The sequence below is a fragment of the Myxine glutinosa genome, chromosome 14 (genome assembly GCF_964187855.1).
Source record: "Myxine glutinosa chromosome 14, kmMyxGlut1.1, whole genome shotgun sequence".
NCBI classification, from domain to species: Eukaryota; Metazoa; Chordata; class Myxini; order Myxiniformes; family Myxinidae; genus Myxine; species Myxine glutinosa.
Window position 1 is genome coordinate 31,177,794 of NC_136274.1, and position 19,565 is coordinate 31,197,358.

The window sequence follows — 19,565 nt, forward strand, 5'->3', positions numbered from 1 at the left end:
ATCCCACTCCTCCCCTATTCCCCAACCCCCTCCCATCCCACATCCCTCCCATCCCACCCCCCCTCCCATCCCACTCCCCCCATCTCACCACTCCTCCTATCCCACCCCTCCTCATCCCACACCCCCCATCGCACCAGCCCCTCCCAACCCACTCCTCCTCCTCCCATCCCACCCCCCCCCCCTAGTGTCACTCAGTAATTTTCTATTCTCTACACACGTGGTTGATCTTTAAAGAGGTATGCTACCTGTTTAAGATTCTTTCATCCAAAATGTTCCGAAGTTGTCTTTTACATCCTGCATTATTTTCACAGATAGACAGAGAGATGGATGTGCAGATGTGATCGGGGACTCGGGTTGGTTTGGCACTGGGATGACGGTTTGGGTGGCGCTTGGAGACGAAGTTCTGGTTCATGATGAGCACATACGTCATTGTCATAACGGATTGGGCTCAGTTTTCGGCTGCGGAGAGGATTTGTAATAATACACTTCCACAGCTGTAGATGGACGTACCGGGGTCAGCGTGACCCTCACGGCCCCGTTCAGGAATTTGGGATATCGGTGTGTCAAGCCAGAGGAGTCCAAGCCGTGTTAACAACATTTGGTGCTCAGAGAGGAGTCCAAGCCGTGTTAACAACATTTGGTGCTCAGAGTGTCGCACAGTTAGGATCTGGAGCATGATAAACGGGGTTTGCAGTGAATCATGTTGGACGTTAAACGTTTATTTCAGTTTACCTGAGTTTACCTCGTGTGACGTTACATTTGCTGATCTAAAGTGTGGTTGTTAATAGTCCTGCCATAGTTTTGTTTTGCGATGGCCTGATACATTGGCCTGTTCGTGTTCCCATCTGAACCTGCGTCCCACCCATGACACAGGGAACCCAGATTCAAATCCCACATACTAAATGTGTTTGTCCATGACCTACTAATGTCGTTGTAATCAATGAGCAAGTATGTTGATGTCTACCGATGTCTGCCCTGCATAAATAAATTAACTTGCTGGTATGTGCTTGGTACAGTTAGGACAAAGAGGCAAACCTTCATGTTTAATGAAGGAAGTCTCTCGAGCATGACGATGTGGTCACATATATGTCTTTAAATCCCAATCACGGCTCTATTCTAACCAATTTGCCGACACCTAACCGAGAGGACATTTCAGCAGCATGATCCTCCAACCGCTGAATGATGCTCGGATTCAAAGCTAGTTTGAGATAAGACCCGGCGGGTTTTTATAGATGCACATAGAGGAGAAACCATTGTTGTAAACCACAGGATCTGGGTTGTGGGGGGGTTGGGAACGAGGGAGGGGGGCGGGTGGGAGTGGCGTGAGTCGTGGCCTTATTCTAAGCACAACTCATCTTCGGAGGTTACAGGCAGAACATTGGATTTTGGCCAGCATGCCAAGCAAAAGGCCTGTGTTCTTATGCAAGATAGTGTTGAAATGGTGAGCTGATGGTGTGCCACTTTGGGTGGTGCAAACTGTTTCTTTTGTCAGTAGCACAAGGGAGGAAAGGCTGTGGGAAAAAGCGGAATGTGTCTTGGGCAGAACGTCCTTCTGTGGTTTTACACTGTTCCCAAACAAATTGCAAAGTATTCTGATAACACAGGGGAGAGAGAGAGAGCGAGAGAGTGAGAGAGAGAGAGCAAGGGAGAGAGAGGGAGAGAAGGAGAGGGACAGAGAGAGAGGGAGAGAGAGAGCGAGAGCAAGAGAGAGCGAGAGCAACAGAGAGCAAGAGAGAGAGAGAGAAAGAGAGAGGGAGATAGAGCGAGAGAGAGTGAGAGAGCAAGAGAGAGCGAGAGCAAGAGAGAGAGATGGAGAGAGAACGAGAGAGAGTGAGAAAGCAAGAGAGAGATGGAGAGAGAGAGCGAGAGCAAGAGAGAGCGAGAGCAAGAGAGAGCGAGAGAGAGAGAGAAGGAGAGAGAGGGAGAGAGAGGGAGAGAGAGAGCGAGAGGGAGAGAGAGAGAGTGAGAGACAGCGAGAGAGAGTGGGAGAGCAAGAGAGAGCGAGAGCAAGAGATGGCGAGAGAGAGAGAGAGAGAGCAAGAGAGAGTGAGAGAGAGGGGGAGAGAGAGAGAGAGGGGGGGGGGGAGAGAGAGAGAGGGGGGAGAGAGAGAGAGAGAGAGAGAGGGGGGGGAGAGAGAGAGAGAGAGAGAGAGAGAGACAGAGAGAGAGAGAGAAATGGGGGGGGAGAGAGATAGGGAGAGAGAGAGGTGGAGAGAGAGAGAGGGGGGAGAGAGAGAGAGAGAGAGAGGGGGGGGGGGGGAGAGAGAGAGAGAGAGGGAGAGAGAGAGAGGGGGGGGAGAGAGAGAGAGAGAGAGGGACAGAGAGAGAGGGGTGGGGGGAGAGAGAGAGAGAGAGGGAGAGAGAGAGAGAGACAGAGAGAGAGAGAGAAATGGGGGGGAGAGAGATAGGGAGAGAGAGAGAGAGAGAGAGGGGGGGGGGGAGAGAGAGAGAGGGGGGGGGGGGAGAGAGAGAGAGAGAGAAAGGGAGAGACAGAGAGAGAGGGGGGGGGGGGAGAGAGAGAGAGAGACAGAGAGAGAGAGGGGGGGGAGAGAGAGAGAGAGAGAGCGAACGGTCTGTTTAACAGGAAAGTGGGTATAAAGAGATTACAGAGGGTCCTTTTCACAGGGATCCAAGGGAAGCGTTAATTGTGCATGGAAGTCTAATTTTGCTAACGATTTGAAATAAAAAAAACCCTCGTTATCATATTAGCCAAATCGCTCTCTTTCTTTGCAGCGTAATGAAATTAGGTTAGGAGGGTTTCTGCAAAGGCTCCTGCCATTAGGGCATAATGTCGGCAAAAAATATTTATCCTCGCGTGATATCGTGTGCGAAGATCACAGCCAATTCACTGTTTGTTAGCAAATTGGCCACTGTTTTTGGTACAAAAATCGCGCATTAAACTGGCGTTTTGCGGCAATATCCGAGCGAGGAGAGGGGCGGCTGTTCCACTGCCATGTGCCTTGCTCATCATGCCTGTTTAAATAACCCCACGAAAATCTGTGGGAAAGCTGACAGTGCGCGTGTCAAATACGCTCTGCCCGCTTAATTGCCATTTAAGCCCAATCTTTATTAATTATACGCTATTACCGCAGACGTAAAATAGTCGATTAAAACATGCATGCCCTGCACCCGAGACTGCCGGGTTTGTTGAGACCTCCGTTATCACGCCGTGCTCCCTCTCGGTTCTTTGTTCTTTCATTTCAACTCTTTTTTTTTTCCATTTGTTTTGATTGTTGTCCACCATTCCCTCTGCATTTCATCACCTTCTCATTTATCCCTCTTTTCGACCCACTGGAATGCTAGTGATCCATTCTTGCATTGCAAGTGTTCAACCACTTTTTGTACGAGCACAGCTAGTAAACGATGAAGCCTGGTGTTGGTGTAACTGTTAAGGTGGTTGGTTTCGGATCTTAGGGTCTTGAGTTTGAACCCCCGTTGTGCCGCTAACATAACACCAGGTGGGTTGACCCAGCCTGTCATCCCTCCAAGGTCAAAAAATGAATACCCGCTTACCAGGGAGAATGAACCATTCGACAGGACGTTATCCTGTGTCTGAGTGGTGACCCATCCAGGATTGTGCACCCATCTGTGAAAGCAGTGGTTCTTCTTCTTCTTTTTCTTTCCTTCCTGTAAACAATGTCAGAGGAGTACTGGTCTTGGTAAATGACTAATGACAGACTGTATCGGTGCAGAAGGCAAAATGGATTTTGACAAACAGGAGTCGAGAAACCCTTTGTTCCGATCAAAAGTCATGCCCCAAAACGAAAGGGCAACCTCACCTTGTTTCCCATGATGGTAAACTTATGCTTATTAACTACTGTTTGGGTAGATCCAAAGTAAACATTCTGATTTGAGATGTACAGTATTTCATCTGTTGAGACATACTCTAAAAATGCTTGTTGTTGTAATCTTTTATCAATGACGTTGACCCTTGCACCACAAAGTATTTCATTTCTTCATTTGCATCGCTCTTTTAATGACTTTAAAAAAACTTGCTTACACAAGGATGTCGTGTGATGTTCAAGGATGGTTGTTATGCAATGTCACCTTGATCACACAGTTACAAGATCGATTTTACTGTCCTTTCTACCCCTCGCCCACCCCATTATTTAGTGATTGGTCACAATACTGTCTCGCATCTCTGTCTCCATGTCGGTGGGTCCAGAAAACCAGTTTTAGAAATCGAAAAGAACACTGGGCAAGTCTCTACAGCTCTATAATTGCTTTCAATTAAAGTTGCATGGCACGCCCACGACAGGCAGAAGACAAGTTTTTGTACGTGACCTTTTGCCCAATAAGTACCTTCTTGCATACCATGCAGCCATGTCTTGGTCTAATATCGTATGGGTAGGAAGGCTTGAAGTTTCTATACAAGTTTGATGCATAAACTTGCTTTTGTATCGAATGCAGCGATTATTTTTACGACGGGAATAAACAGGACCAGAGATCGGTTGAGGTCAGGATAGCAAACCACGACACAAACTTGAGGTTTTACAATCGTTTGGAGTGTGTGAAGGGAGAGGGGTGGGTTGTTGGGGAGTGTTGGGGGTATACTCAGGTTTAACAGTGATCCGAGTACGACATCAACTCGATGCATCACAGAATATACAACCGAGTATTCTCAGCCAAATGGCTCATAGAATTTTAGACAGGCTGTAACAACTTTTGTGCTTACTATCTTTTCTGGCAACTAGGCCAATACCAACACGTAATTGTCATGGGCTGTTTAGCCTGGGTTGTTTCACAGTGTCCTCCCGGTGTTTCACAGGCAGGGTGATGCACCAATGTGCGTACCCTCCCTCGGATTGACGTTAAACTGGGCGTCTCGTCTCCCGACATTGGACGTTAAAGATCTCACTGTGCCCTTCGCAAACAGCTATCACCGGCACCCTGAGCAAATTATACAAATTTCTGCCTTAACTACTGCTGGGAAGGCAATGGCAAAACACCCAGTACAACCCTTGCCAAGAAACTGTTTCGGCAGCACCGGCACTTTGTAGCAGAGTGTGGAACATAAGACGAACGAACCTTACACGGTACGAACAAGAATTTATATGTCGGAAACGTTTGTTTCTCTACATCACTCTTCTGATCAATCAATATAGGAGGTATATATAGCAGGTGTATCTACAGTACTGTCTGCATATGTATCTCGATCATTATTTGGCCAGAGAAAGCATTAGCCAGCATTACACATGGTTGTGTATACTACCTGACTAGCCTACAAGTTGTCTAATCACCAAAGCAATATTCTAATGACTGTGAGAGGCTTTACAAGTGTGTTAACAGAGGAGGCCTAAAGATTATCCTCTTCCAGGCCAGTCCCGTGGGTCAAATTGTTAATGAGCTTTTGTAACCTCACTTTTATCAAACTCCTCTCTCAGTTTTGACCAGTGCAGAGTTCATCGTCATTTCTAACATGGCCTCTTTCACCCTCGACCCTCATTCACAAACGCTGTCAGTGTGCAACTACACCGTCTGCTCAATGGCTGCCTGTGTGCTCTTAGCCGGTGGTGTCCCTGTCAATGGAGCCTTGTGTTTCACATCTGGCCCTTCCTCCGGGTTCTCAAAACCTTTACATCCTGCTTCCTTCCTTCAACCCACTTTTTCATTCGTTGTTTTGCTTTTATCCTTATTTATTCGTTCCGCTAATCCCCTTTGTGTTTTTTCCTTCAATAACTATATATTTGTAAATTTTCATTCATTACATTTAATGCATTTCTCTTTGATTCTTCATTTTTTCTTTCCTCAATTTGTATTTTTATTTTTCCACTTTATACTTGGACTTCTAAAATATTCTTTGAAATCTAATTTGCCATTATTGCTTCATTCCTTTTTGAAAACGTTCATCTTGTCAAATTACTCCTGCTCTAGATTGTCTCTTTTTTTTACAAACCTTCTTCTGTGGTTGTTCTGTTGTCATTCTGCTTCCCTATTTTTCCCACATTTCCTCTCTTTTCTTTCTATGTTCCTAATTGCTGAGTCAATTTGGCATGAAATTAGTAAATGTTGTAGACAGTACGTATTTCCATGTTGTGTTGACTAGTCAATAATGTACCCTCATAAGAAAGAATATTTGAGTTACATCTTGCACAAGCGATACAGAATGATCTCAAAGACAAACCCTTTTGCTATCTTATAGTTCTTGATTCCAAGCTCTGTGGCATCCTGGTCGATGAGATCAATAAACAATTGACAAATCTTCTTCCCATCGCCAATCTCTCGACTGTCTGTCCCTCACCTGCATGGTGACTCAGCAATCGGTAATTTGTACCATGATGTTTTTTTTGGTCTATCTCTGTTTTTTTCTCGTTCCTTTGTGTTAAATCTGGTGCCGGTTTTGTGCAAATAGTTGGGAAGGTGACAGGTTGATGAGATGCGTCTAGGTCACTCAGATTGGTTCATTTGCATCCTTCTCTTTACTGAGGGAAGATGGAGTCTTTGGGGCTGCTGACTGATTGAGAAGAGGGTGACAACTGGAAAGGAGAAAGAGAAAATGAGAAGAAATGACCGAAAATGAAGAAAAACAATATAGAGGAAGATACATAAAAGGGGGATTTGCAATATGATTTTCAATTTATTTTGCAATCCCTGGAAGTGAAACATTTGCTAATATATGACCTTTACCCTTTGGTGTTTGGTATTGACAGGGGTCTGATTACTACTGCTTTGCTTTCTTTCTCCCTGTCACTTTCTGTTTTCCCTTGTTTAGCGTGGGAAATCTTTGGGAGAGGAAAAGTGACCGTCCGGTCTTTTGTGTGTTCGGGCACAATTTATGGCTTCTGCACTTCAGTTAGCCGAGTCGTTACACCATTCGTCTGCCGATCAGAATATCTCAAGATTGGCCAGATATTGGTTTAAAGGGAAGCTGCTGCGGAAAGAGTGGTTAGCAAGAAGCAGGCGTTGTTACCCAATGCAGAAATGTTGCCACTGCTGACAAAGTCTCAGCCCTGTCTGACCCTCATATCTTCCTGCAAATGTATGTACTGTACCAGGGTGTGTCTGACGGTTTTTATAGCCCCCATAATGCACTTAGCCCACCACAGGTAGCATTCCAACACCACGTGGGTGATGATTCGTATGTTATGATGAAGAATTTAAGGAGTGTGTGTTGGTGAATTTTCGGTATTCCTACATTTTTTTGGTCACTCACTTGTAAATGATTTAACATCAATGCAGAAATTATATTATTTGGTCATATAAGCGAATGATATACATTTTAAATAACATGTTGCAATTATTTGCTTTTATACAACAATAGTTAATTCAGTTTTTTTTTACAGTTTGTTTGTTGGAATAACCGTTTTTTGATGAATTTGTCATGTAACATACCATACCTTATAGTCTTACTGTAATGCAGCCATCACATATGCATGTATGTATGTATGCATGTATGTATGTCTTCATAATCATGATCATCAGCTATTTTCAGTCCACTATTGGATGAAAGCATCAGCATGTTGATGCCGTGTTGCCTTGTCTCTTGCTTTGTTGTTCCAATTGACTCTTCCTTAATATTTGTCCATTTCATCCCTCCGTATGTATGTATGTATGGATGTATGTATCCTGTGATGGAGTGGTGACACATTCAGGATTGCACTCCTTATCCAATGAAATTGCCTCGGCAGCTCCTATGCACCTCATGGCGTGAAAGGAATGGTTATATGTATGTATGTATGTAGCCAAAATAGAACCCCCTGGTGTGTATGTGTGTGTGTGTGTGTGGGGGGGGGGAGGGGTGTGTGTGGGGTGTGTGTGTGTGTGTGTGTGTGTGTGTGTGTGTGTGTGTGTGTATATCTATATATATATTTGTGCAGCGTCTGTCCTGTCCTGTGTTGTGTTGTGTTGTGTTGTCCTGTGTTGTCACTGAACTACTTTCTCAAACTTTTGTGAAATCGTACCAAACTTCTGGTATGCACATATCTCTCCCGTCGGTATGTCCTAAGGGTATTAAAAAAAAAAAATTGCAATTATTATTGATTTTTTGGGGAAGTTTTTTGGGAATTTTTTTTTTTTCAACTTCAATTGTTTATAAAATGTGATATCACGTATATTACAAATACATTTGTGCAAAATAATTGTTTGAATTATGATTGGTTTAATTTAAACCATGACAAAACGGCAACTCGGGTACAGTCATTTATCTATATATCTACACATCTGGGCAGTGTGTGTGTGTTGTCACTTAACGACTTCCTCAAACTTTTGTTTCCGTGGTTGTGAAGTGTTTTTAATAACGTTGTGGTGGATTTTAATCACGTGGTGGTGAGGTATTTTGAATTATGTGGTGGTGAGGTGTTTTTAAATGACGTGGTGGTGAGGTGTTTTAATATCACATGGTGGTGAGGTGTTTTTAAATCACATGGTGGTGAGGTGTTTTGAATTACGTGGTGGTGAGGTATTTATAATTACGTGGTGGTGAGGTGTTTTTAATTAGGTGGTGGTGAGGTGTTTTGAATTAGTTGGTGATGAGGTGTTTTGAATTATGTGGTGGTGAGGTGTTTTGAATTACTTGGTGGTGAGGTGTTTTGAAATGATGTGGTGGTGAGGTGTTTTTAATTTCGTGGCTGCGGTGTTTTTATTACGTGTTTTATGGCTGTGAGGTGTTTTTAATTTTGTGGTGGTGAGGTGTTTTTATTACGTGTTTTATGGCTGTGAGGTGTTTTTGTTACTTGTTTTATGGCTGTGAGGTGTTTTTATTTTCGTGGTGGTGAGGTGTTTTTATTACGTGTTTTATGGCTGTGAGGTGTTTTTATTACGTGCTTGATGGCTGTGAGGTGTTTTCAATTTCGTGGTGGTGAGGTGTTTTTAATTTCCTGGTGGTGAGGTATTTTTATTACGTGTTTTATGGTGGTGAGGTGTTTTGAATTACTTGGTGGTGAGGTATTTTGAATTACGTGGTGGTGAGGTGTTTTGAATTACGTGGTGGTGAGGTGTTTTGAATTACGTGGTGGTGAGGTGTAATCGTCCCAAACTTCCAGTCTGCACCTACCCCTCCCCTATGTATGTGCTGAGGGGTTCTTTCTTGAAAAAAAAAACATTCAACCTAAATCTTCAACCTAAATTGCCTATAAAAATGTAATATCACAAACACAACAAATACATTTGTGCAAAGTAATTGTTTGTATTATGATTGGTGAAAATCATGACAACACAGCAACTCAGGTACAGTCATTAGCCTCAGCTAAAATAAGCCCCTTCCTCAGTATCGACGCGCTCGCCGAGCCAAGCTAGTATATATATATATATGTATATCAGCCATTATGCGACTTCATACCATCAGTGGGGAACCGCCAGTAAGGTGTCCCATACAGTGGGCGGTTCCCCACTGATGGTATGAGGTCACATAATGACTGATATACAGTGCATTCAGAAAGTATTCAGACCCCTTCACTTTTATCACATTTTGTTATGTTGCAGCCTTATGCTGAAATCGTTTAAATTCATTTTTTCCCTCATCAATATACACTCAATACCCCATAATGACAAAGAGAAAACAGGATTTTAGAAAGTTTTGCAAATTTATTAAAAATAAAAAACTGAAATATCACATTGACATAAGTGTTCAGACACTTTGCTATGACACTTGAAATTTATCTCAGGTGCCTCCCATTTCTCTTGATCATCTTTGAGATGTTTCTACACCTTGATTTGGAGTCCACCTGTGGTAAATTCAATTGATTGGACATGATTTGGAAAGGCACACACCATGTCTATATAAGGTCTCACAGCTGACAATGCATATCAGAGCAAAAACCAAGCCATGAGGTTGAAGGAACTGCCTGCAGAGCTCAGAGACAGGATTGTGTCGAGGCACAGATCTGGGGAAGCCTACAAAAACATTTCGGCTGCATTGAAGATTCCCAAGAGCACAGTGGCCTCCATAATTCTTAAATGGAAGAAGTTTGGAACAACCAGGACTCTTCCTAGAGCTGGCCGCCCGGCCAAACTGAGCAATCGGTGGAGAAGGGCCTTGGTAAGAGAGGTGACCAAGAACCCGATGGTCACTTTGGCTAAGCTCCAGAGATCCTGCATGGAGGTGGGAGAAATTTCCAGAAGGACAACCATCACTGCAACACTCCACCGATCTGGGCTTTATGGCAGAGTGGCCAGACGGAAGCCTCTTCTCAGTGAAAGACACATGAAAGCCCACTTGGAGTTTGCAAAAAAGCACCTAAAGGACTCTCAGACTGTGAGAAACAAGATTCTGTGGTCTGATGAAACCAAGATTGAACTGGTTGGCCTTAATTCTAAGCGTCATGTCTGGAGGAAACCAGGCACCGCTCATCACCTGCCCAATACCATCCTAACGGTGAAGCATGGTGGTGGCAGCATCATGCTGTGGGGGTGTTTTTCAGTAGCAGGGACTGTGGGACTGGTCAGGGTTGAGGGAAAAATGAACGGAGCAAAGTACAGAGATATCCATAATGAAAACCTGAAACAGCGCTCAGGACCTCAGACTGGGCCGAAGGTTCACCTTCTAACAGGACAATGACCCTAAGCACACAGCCAAGACAACACAAGAGTGGCTTAGGGACAACTCTGTGAAGGTCCTTGAGTGTCCTAGCCAGAGCCCTGACTTGAACCCAATCGAACATCTCTGGAGAGACCTGAAAATGGCTGTCCACCGACGGTCCCCATCCAACCTGACAGAGCTTGAGAGGATCTGCAGAGAAGAATGGCAGAAAATCCCCAAATCCAGATGTGCAATGCTTGTCGCGTCATACCCAAGAAGACTCGAGGCTGTAATCGCTGCCAAAGGTGCTTCAACTAAGTACTGAGTTAAGGGTCTGAATACTACGTCAATGTGATATTTTAGTTTTTTCTGCAAAACTTTCTAAAATCCTGTTTTCTCTTTGTCATTATGGGTTATTGAGTGTAGATTGATGAGGAAAAAAAAGAAGAATTTAAACGATTTCAGCATAAGGCTGCAACATAACAAAATGTGAAAAAAGTGAAGGGGTCTGAATGCTCTCTGAATGCACTGTGTAACCAAAAGGTTTTCAGAGTCACAAGTGTATGGAAGGCTCACTGCTTGCCCTGATGAAGCCCCAAAAAGGGCGAAACCAGGTCGGTAACTGGGAGTTTTGCATACACTTGTGACAGTATCTGAATTTAACATCCATAATGATGCACTGCTGGATGGCCTGGCAGGCAATGCGGACATACATACGTGGCGATGATGTCATGACGTTCACTCATTAGGTTGGAGCACCAAATTACAGATACTAATATGTATATATATCCATTGTCGTGGCCAAAAATATTGGCACCCTTGCACTTTTTTCAAATAATTCACAATTTTCTCTAAAAATAAGTTGAACTTGACAAAAGTATTTGGTCTCCACAAATCTTTATTTCACTGTTAATATTACAGAACCTTTGTTTTTGATTCAGAACTTAATATATCCTTTTATATCAGAAAATAAAAAGAAATGGTAATGACAAAATTATTGACACACGAGACTTAATATTTGGTAGCACAGTCTTTGGACAAAATAACTGCAGTCAAGCATTTCCTATAGCCATGAATGAGCTTCCTACACCTCTCTACTGGCACTTTTGCCCACTCTTCTTGTGTAAACTGCTCCAGTTCTCCCAGACTTGAAGGGTTCCTTCTCCCAACTGTGTAAACTGCTCCAGTTCTCCCAGACTTGAAGGGTTCCTTCTCCCAACTGCTGTTTTCAGATCTCCCCACAGGTGTTCAATGGGATTTAGATCTGGACTCATTGCTGGACTCTTCAGAACAGTCCAGCGTTTTATCTTGAACCATTCCTGGGTGCTTTTTGAAGTGCGTATGGGGTCATTCTCCTGCTGCAAGACTCATGACCTTAGACGGAGACCCAGCTTTCTGATACTGGGTTGAACATTGCACTCCAAATGCCTTGGTAATCTCCTGATTTCCTGATGCCATGCAAACATTCAAGGTACCCAGTGCCAGAGGCAGCACAGCAACCGCAAAACATCACTGAATCTCCTCCATATTTGACTGTAGGGAAGGTGTTCTTTTCTTTGTGGGCTTCATTTTGTTTTCTGTAAACATAGAGATGATGTGCTTTACCAAAAAGCTCAAATTTGGTCTCATCTGTCTACAGGACATTCTCCCAGAAGGATTTTGGCTTGTTCAGGTGTGTTTTGGCAAACTCCAGTTGGGATTTCTTATGTCTCTCTCTCAGTAGTGGGGTCCTCCTGGGTCTCCTACCATAGAACCCCCTTTCATTGAGTTGGCGATGGATGGTGCGAGTTGTAACTGTCGTACCTTGTGTCTGAAGGTCAGCTTGAATCTGTCTGGTAGTTGAACGAGGTGCTTTCTCCACCATTCAAACAATCCTTCGCTGCAATCTTCAATCAAGTTTTCTCTTGCGGCCACATCCTGGGAGGTTGGCTACAGTGCCATTGGCCTTAAACTTCCTGATAACATTGCGTATGGTGGACACAGGAAAATCAAGGTCTCCGGAGATGGACTTGTAGCCTTGAGATTGTCCATGATTGGATACATTCTTGTGTCTGACCTCCTCAGACAATTCTCTGGTTTTCTTTCTTTTCTCCATGCTCATTGCGGTACACACAGTGACACAAAAACAGCAGAATGACTCCTTTTTTTCCATTAAAACTGGTTGGATCTAAACTGGATCTGAAGCTCAACCTGTAACTCACCACAGGTGAGTTCATTTCCAAAGTAAAGGAGAATCACCTGCTTGAAATCTAATTATTTCCAACAACTTCTATAAGGTGCCAATAATATTGTCTGGGAAATTTTAGGATTTCTGTGTGGAATAAGCTTAGATTTAGTAATATTTTCAGCTTTTTTTGTTTTGTTACACTGCAAACAAAAGAAATACATATGTGGACACCAAAATATTTTCTAATTTCAACAATTTCCTGGAAGAAATGGTGCATTATTTGAAAAACGTGCAAGGGTGCCAATATTTTTGGCCACGACTGTATATATATACATATACTCATTCGTTCGGGGAAGGGAAGGAAGAGGGTAATGCGCACAAACCGCGGCCGCTTCGTGCAGCTTGCCCGGATGGGCACGTTGGATGGAAGCCCCCAAGAATCGCTCCAACCCAGGAGACCACAGCCGGAGATGACCGCGGCGGCGCGGCAGGGACGTTGATCGATCACGTGCACGTAGCAGAAACCCGAGGAGCGCTCAGTCTGCGGGAGCCAAGCGAGCGAGGGAGAGTATAGCAGGTTCTGGCAAGAGCTCGCGTCAAAAGGAGAGGCTAGCAGGAACCCGGCAAGAGAGCTCGAGTCAGAGGGAGAGGCTAGCAGGAACCCGGCAAGAGAGCGTATCTCAGGAGCCCAGCAAGAGAGAGTATCTCAGGAGCCCAGCAAGAGAGAGTATCTCAGGAGCCCAGCAAGAGAGAGTATCTCAGGAGCCCAGCAAGAGAGAGATTCTCAGGGTCAGAGTGTCTGCGGGTCAGAGCTACTATATGCAGGAGCCTGGCACGAGTCAGAGCCTGCCAGAGTCAGAGTGCAGAGAGAGAGCGGGGAGTCTGGGCCGGGTTTTATAACCCCCCGAAACCCCACTCGAATGTTCCATGGGCCTCCATTGGCCGCCTGGGGTCACGTGTCGTGACAGCCCCTCATTGGTCACCCTCGGCCACTCCCTTTAGCTCCCATTGGTGACAGCTCATTGGCCACGCCCTCGGCCACTCCCTGTAGCTCCTCCTTCGGGCCTGCAAGGCCTGGCCTAGTCCCATGACATGGCACTTTAGGCTTCGATGAGGCCTACTATTATCCTGCCTGCCTCAACGCATACTAAAACCGGGAAGGGGACTATGCTTTACATTTAATAAGAAATAACTAACTATACGAGGCTACATGTTGTGGTGTATCTAACTATGGGGCGGGGGTTGCCTTTATTCACAAAACTGCAACACGACCCCCATCTCCGACCAGACTCGCCCTGAGTCGACCTCAGGCGGAGCGACCGGTAGAGTCGGCGTTCAATTTTTACTTTTACCATTAGTGTGACACATATATGTAATCCGCCTAACATTTAACTCTAACCCCATGTGTGCGACATCATTTACACTAGATATGTCCGTCCTAATGCGTTGAGCAGCTAACTAACAGACTCACACCCACAACTGTTTGCGCATTTCCGGAATTTTGAACTAAACACATAACCGGTGGGCAACATTCTTATATTTACATTCACAAAACTTTAACCTTTATTTACAAACACTATAACCCAGGACCTGGACTCGAGGGAAGAAATGGAGAAAGTAAATGGAGGCACTTGCTGCTGAGTTATCTTGCGGCTTCTTTGTCCTAACAAAAACCGGCTGGCCCTGACCGGCATACAGGCCATTTGAAGATCAGGGCCATCTAAATCTTCACCTCTTCAAAACTGAGCCGCCGCTCTGGTGAACAGGGCCACTGACACGTGGTCCAAAGGTGGGTTTCAATGCCACCCAACAGGTGGTCCGAAGGTGCAAGATGATGGGGCAGCCAAGAGCTTCCATAGCAGAGGTGCGGGGCCACAAGGCTTGTGGTCCATAAGGTGATGGTTTGGCAGCAAGATGCTGCAACAGGTGGGTCGCCAAATGGTCCTGGGCGGGGAGGAAGACAAGGCGCAACAAGCACACGGAAAAGCAAACAGTGGCACACGAAAAACAAGGTGACCAGGCACCACTATACCTGGTGCGGTGAGAGGAACGCGGCAGAGTGAGCGGAGCAAGCTCATCCCTAACCGTACGTACCCCCCACCGTTGACTACACTACCCTAGCCCCCCTTGTATTTACAATTCGTCTCTACGTCTTGTCTCCCATGTCCCCTTCTAACACCAAATTCGTCCCCAAATCCCTCCCAGGTTCTCCCAGGAAGGAAGGGATGGAATAAAACAATGTTCCACTCACGTCGTGATGCATCTCACTTTCCAAACATCTCACAGAGCCTCGAGGTGTAAAGTTTGTCCTCCGTGGTGAATGGTTGTGGATGGTGCGAAGGGGTCTCACATCCTAACTACACTAACAACATTACTCTTTTAAACTCCCCGGGGTCATACCCTGCCAGTAGGCCTCTTTAAACTATGTGGTTCTAATAACCCGAATTCCCATTGCCCACACTGTGGTGCTCTCCTGAATTTGGGTCTCACCCCACAAATTTTATATCTGTGCCCTCGCACAATTTCGGGGTTGGGTCGTGTGGCTCTACCAGCAGGTCTACCTACCTGCGTCCCTCCGTTCACTGGAGCCGCCTCCCGAGCTTGCCTGCTCCTCACCCTAATCTACCTGGGGAAGGCCCTCCCTGGCGCTTACCCCCTGATGCCCACCTTGACATTGGGCAACCCGGGTCCCTTTTCTGGATCGTCGGGCCCCACTCACACGCTAACCTAACTGGCTCCCAGAGGCTACCTGCGGCCTTACCTGGCCGACGAGCTCCCAGTGACGGAGTGCCTCAATAATTATAACTACCAATTAAACCACACGCCCAGCCATTTCACTGTCTCCTGCACCTCACAAAACACTAACATTCCACAATCAGCACCCTAGTGTCAATATCCATGCAATTTACCTGTACTCTCTACCTAGCTTTAAACTACCCCGCCGGGCCTCCGTGAATGGGTTCCACTCCCCCCATTCAATCCTTCGCACCATGCATTCCACACCATGCATTCCACACCAAATATTTTCACACCTCAACACACTTCCATTCATTCTCACACCATTTATTCTCACACACACAGCATCATCTATCTAACTAATTCCCCCTATAACTCGTGCTTCCCTCGTCGTCCCTTTAAACTATGCACACCCTTTTTGTTAACAACCAGCTAAACTCTCTATGTCCCCACTACTGTTCATGACACTACTTAACTCTTGTCCCTATTGTCTCTCTAAATCCCTAATCATTATCCTAGCCCTCCCTCGGCTACTTTTGGTGCCCCATGGAGGCAACCATTGCTGGCCCCTCCATGGGCCTAACACTGCCACCCCCCTAAACTAGTGCTCATGGCCCCCCCCGTGTGAGGAATTGTCACACTACCATCCCCCCACGTGGGGTACAATACTCCCCCCAGTCATCTAAACTATGAGCCCCCATTCATGGAGGTACTTTGTCGCGGCTCCGACTCTAGGGGCCGAGCGATCCATGCGGGTGGTTGGTCGCCTGTATGGGGTGGTATCCGGCCGGCATTGACGATCCGGTGGGGGGTGGAATTGATGGTCCTAGGTGCCGGGCTCCATCCCTGCGCGGGGCCCTTCGGTCCCACGCACGATGACCCAACCGGCCACGGTCAGAGCACCTCACCCGGTAAGGTGCGTGGCTGCGAAACTCCAAATTACCCCTCAAAACCTGCTGATCGCTCTTGCCGCGGTACGGCGCCAACAATACCTTGCGGGTGCCGGAGGTACGAATCGTGCATGCCGGTCCTTGCTAGACCGACGCAGCACCGATTCCCTCCGGTCCCCACGGCGCACCACTCACCGGGGGCTCGCGTACGCTAATCGTCCCGCTAAGCACAACCCCGGTTGGTGTCGATGACTGAGCCGCGTCATCACAACTCACTACCCACTCCATACTCGCACACCCAGGCGCACACACGCCTTTGACACACTCCGTCATCGCACACACAGGTGCACACACGCCTTTTACACACTTCAGTGTGCACTCTCTCTCCACATGCTCCGGTGTGCACTCTCTCTCCACACACTCCGTTGTGCACTCTCTCTCCACACACTCCGCACCCGCACATACCGGTGCGCACACGCCTTTCACACACTCCGTCATCGCACACACCAGTGCACACACGCCTTTCACACACTCCGTCATCGCACACACCGGTGCGCACACGCCTTTTACACACTCCGTCATCGCACACACCGGTGCGCACACTCTCTCCACGCACTCCGTACTCGTACTTGCACACCTCTCAATGGGCCCTTCATGAACGCCCGGGTCTATCCCGACCCCAAGCTCGCCGAACACCCGTTCGCACCAAACACATTCCCGATATTACAACGCACCTCGGGGCCCCCCTTCCACCGCTTCTCTTCCAGCACCTGCAAACTTTCCATTTGGCCAGCAAGCATTTCATCACGGTGCGAACACAAACCTTGTAAATATTCCACTACTTCCTACTGTAATTCATTCCCTGTCTCTCCTTGTGTCTTTGTAATTTCACTTATTCCTTCTACGACCTCCTTTATTTCCCGGTGCGCCTCCGAAATCTCCCCTTCAACGCGTTCCTCGCACCGCGTCACCTTGTCGCGTACCACTGCCACCTCCCTGTTCATCTTATGCCCAATCTCCTCCCCCCATCTTTTTCGTGTTACACAACGATTCGATTATCTTTTCTCCCATCTTTTTCATGTCGCAGTTTGTTTCCTCGCTCTTGGTATCCATCCGATCACTCAATCGATCAAATATCTTTCATTTCACTTCTTGACTCTGCCATCATATTTTCCATGTCCCTGTTTGATTTCTCACTTTGCACCTCAAAGGATGCTTTCATTTGAATCAAGAATAATTCAATGTTAAACCCGGCTTGCACAGCGGGCTCGGCCTCCGCCGCCGCATGCGAAGTGCCGCCATTTTCTCCCCCGCCTGCTGCACCCTCATCAACTTCCCCTTCCAATTGTTCCTGCTGGTCCTGGGTCATTAATTCGTCCACGTTTTCTATACCCACTGGCACCTGGTCATCTTGGCCTGCCATTGCCCGAATTCAAAAAAAATTGTTTTAAACGAAATTTTACACGCTCGTAATTTTTTGAGTACGTGAAGCGCACTCCAGGTCCAAATCCCACTCCTAACACCAATTTTGTTGCGGATCCCGGGTTCGTCGACGTACTAAGGGGGGGGGGGGGGGCGGGTTAGGCCCTGCTCCCCCTCGAACTCCGAGTCCACGAGGCCGCCAACCACACTACACTCGTGGTGGACGGATTGCTAAGCAATTCCAGCCGCCGAGCCCGCAGCTACGTGTGGAAGGGTTAACGGTCACCACCCGAATACCTTCAGACACACGCAGCCGTGAGAACGGGGACTGAACTCCGCACGAGTCATGCTGATCCTGGACGCCCAAGCGGTTGTGCGTCGTGTAACTCGTGCCGTTAACACTATCGAACCCGATTGAGCGGTTTTAATTCGGGGCGATGCTAGGTCAATGTGGAAAGGACGATGACGGCCAGGTTGGAAACCAAACACAGGATTTATTCACAATTCACAGTATTTACAGAAAGGGACAGAGCAAAGAATCTTAGCGGCCTTACCTAGGTTTTTTATTTATTTTTATTTTTGGTATACTGAATCGAGGCTCGTGAAAGAGCTAACATTTACTTCACAAACAAATCAACCAGACAAACAAAATACACAAAAAGAGGGAGCGGAAGACAAGATGGGGAGAAAAGGGGAAGCACACAAACACAACATCCGAGAGCAGGGAGATGTGTGGAAGGGAGAGGGCCCGGGGGGAGGAGGCATGGGAAGGGGGGGGGGGGGCGGAGGGAGAAGTATAAAGCACAAGGACACCAAGGACTTCCAGGACAGAAGTTGGTATTTCAAAAAGTGGAATTGGGGTGAAATTAGCGGGGGTAGAAAAGATCAAGGTTTTGGATGGGGGAAGATAAGAGATGGTGGTGAACAGCTGTTTTAAAGACTTGGAGGCCCATGGAGGGTGGAGTGGGATTGAAGAGAGTGAGGGAGTTTGTTCCAGAGGCGGGAGAAAAGAGGAATGAAGGAGTGAAGGTGAGCAGAGAGTCTTGATTTTGGCATTTTAACCAAAAGAGGGTTGCAGGCAGATCTTGTGCGACCTGTAGGAATATTTGCGGGACAGAGCCCAGAGAGAGCTGGGGGGGGCAAGGCCAGAGAGGAGTCGGTAGAAGACGGACAGACCACCAACCTGCCTGCGGTGAGTGAGTGAGAGGCCCTTGGAGTTAGCTTCATCGCGGGAGATTCCAATGATTCTGAATGCTTTGGTTTCAACCGCGAAGGCGAGCTAGGTGTGAGGCAGGAGCACCAGCCCAGAGGGGAGAGCAGTATTCCATTGAGCTGCGGATGAAAGCCTTGTATTTGGTGAGGAGCTCAGGTGTGCCAAGGAAGGACTTCGCACGACGGAGGATGCCCAGTCGGCGACTGGCTTTGGAGGCCAGATTTGAAATGTGGTTTTTCCAGGAAAGATCATGGCAGATGATCTTCCATGGCAGAGGCAGAGATGAGGCAGATCATGGCAGAGGTTCCCAGACAAGGGCCCTCATTCGTTCGGGGAAGGGAAGGAAGAGGGTAATGCGCACGCCGCTTCGTGCAGCTCGCCCGGATGGGCACGTTGGACGGAAGCCCCCAAGAATCGCTCCAACCCAGGACACCACAGCTGGAGATGATCGCGGCAGGGACGTTGATCGATCACGTGCACGTAGCAGGAACCCGAGGAGCGCTTAGTCTGCGGGAGCCAAGCGAGCGAGGGAGAGTATAGCAGGTTCTGGCAAGAGCTCGCGTCAGAGGGAGAGGCCAGCAGGAACCCGGCAAGAGAGCTCGCGTCAGAGGGAGGGGCTAGCAGGAACCCGGCAAGAGAGCGTATCTCAGGAGCCCAGCAAGAGAGAGTATCTCAGGAGCC

General features: G+C 47.0%; 1 protein-coding gene across 2 annotated transcripts in view; it reads left to right on the forward strand.

The window, feature by feature from the left end:
* The window catches only part of LOC137439577 (homeobox protein cut-like 1), a 436,829-nt gene that overhangs the window by 2,795 nt on the left and 414,469 nt on the right, over window positions 1-19,565 (forward strand). The window lies entirely within an intron of this gene.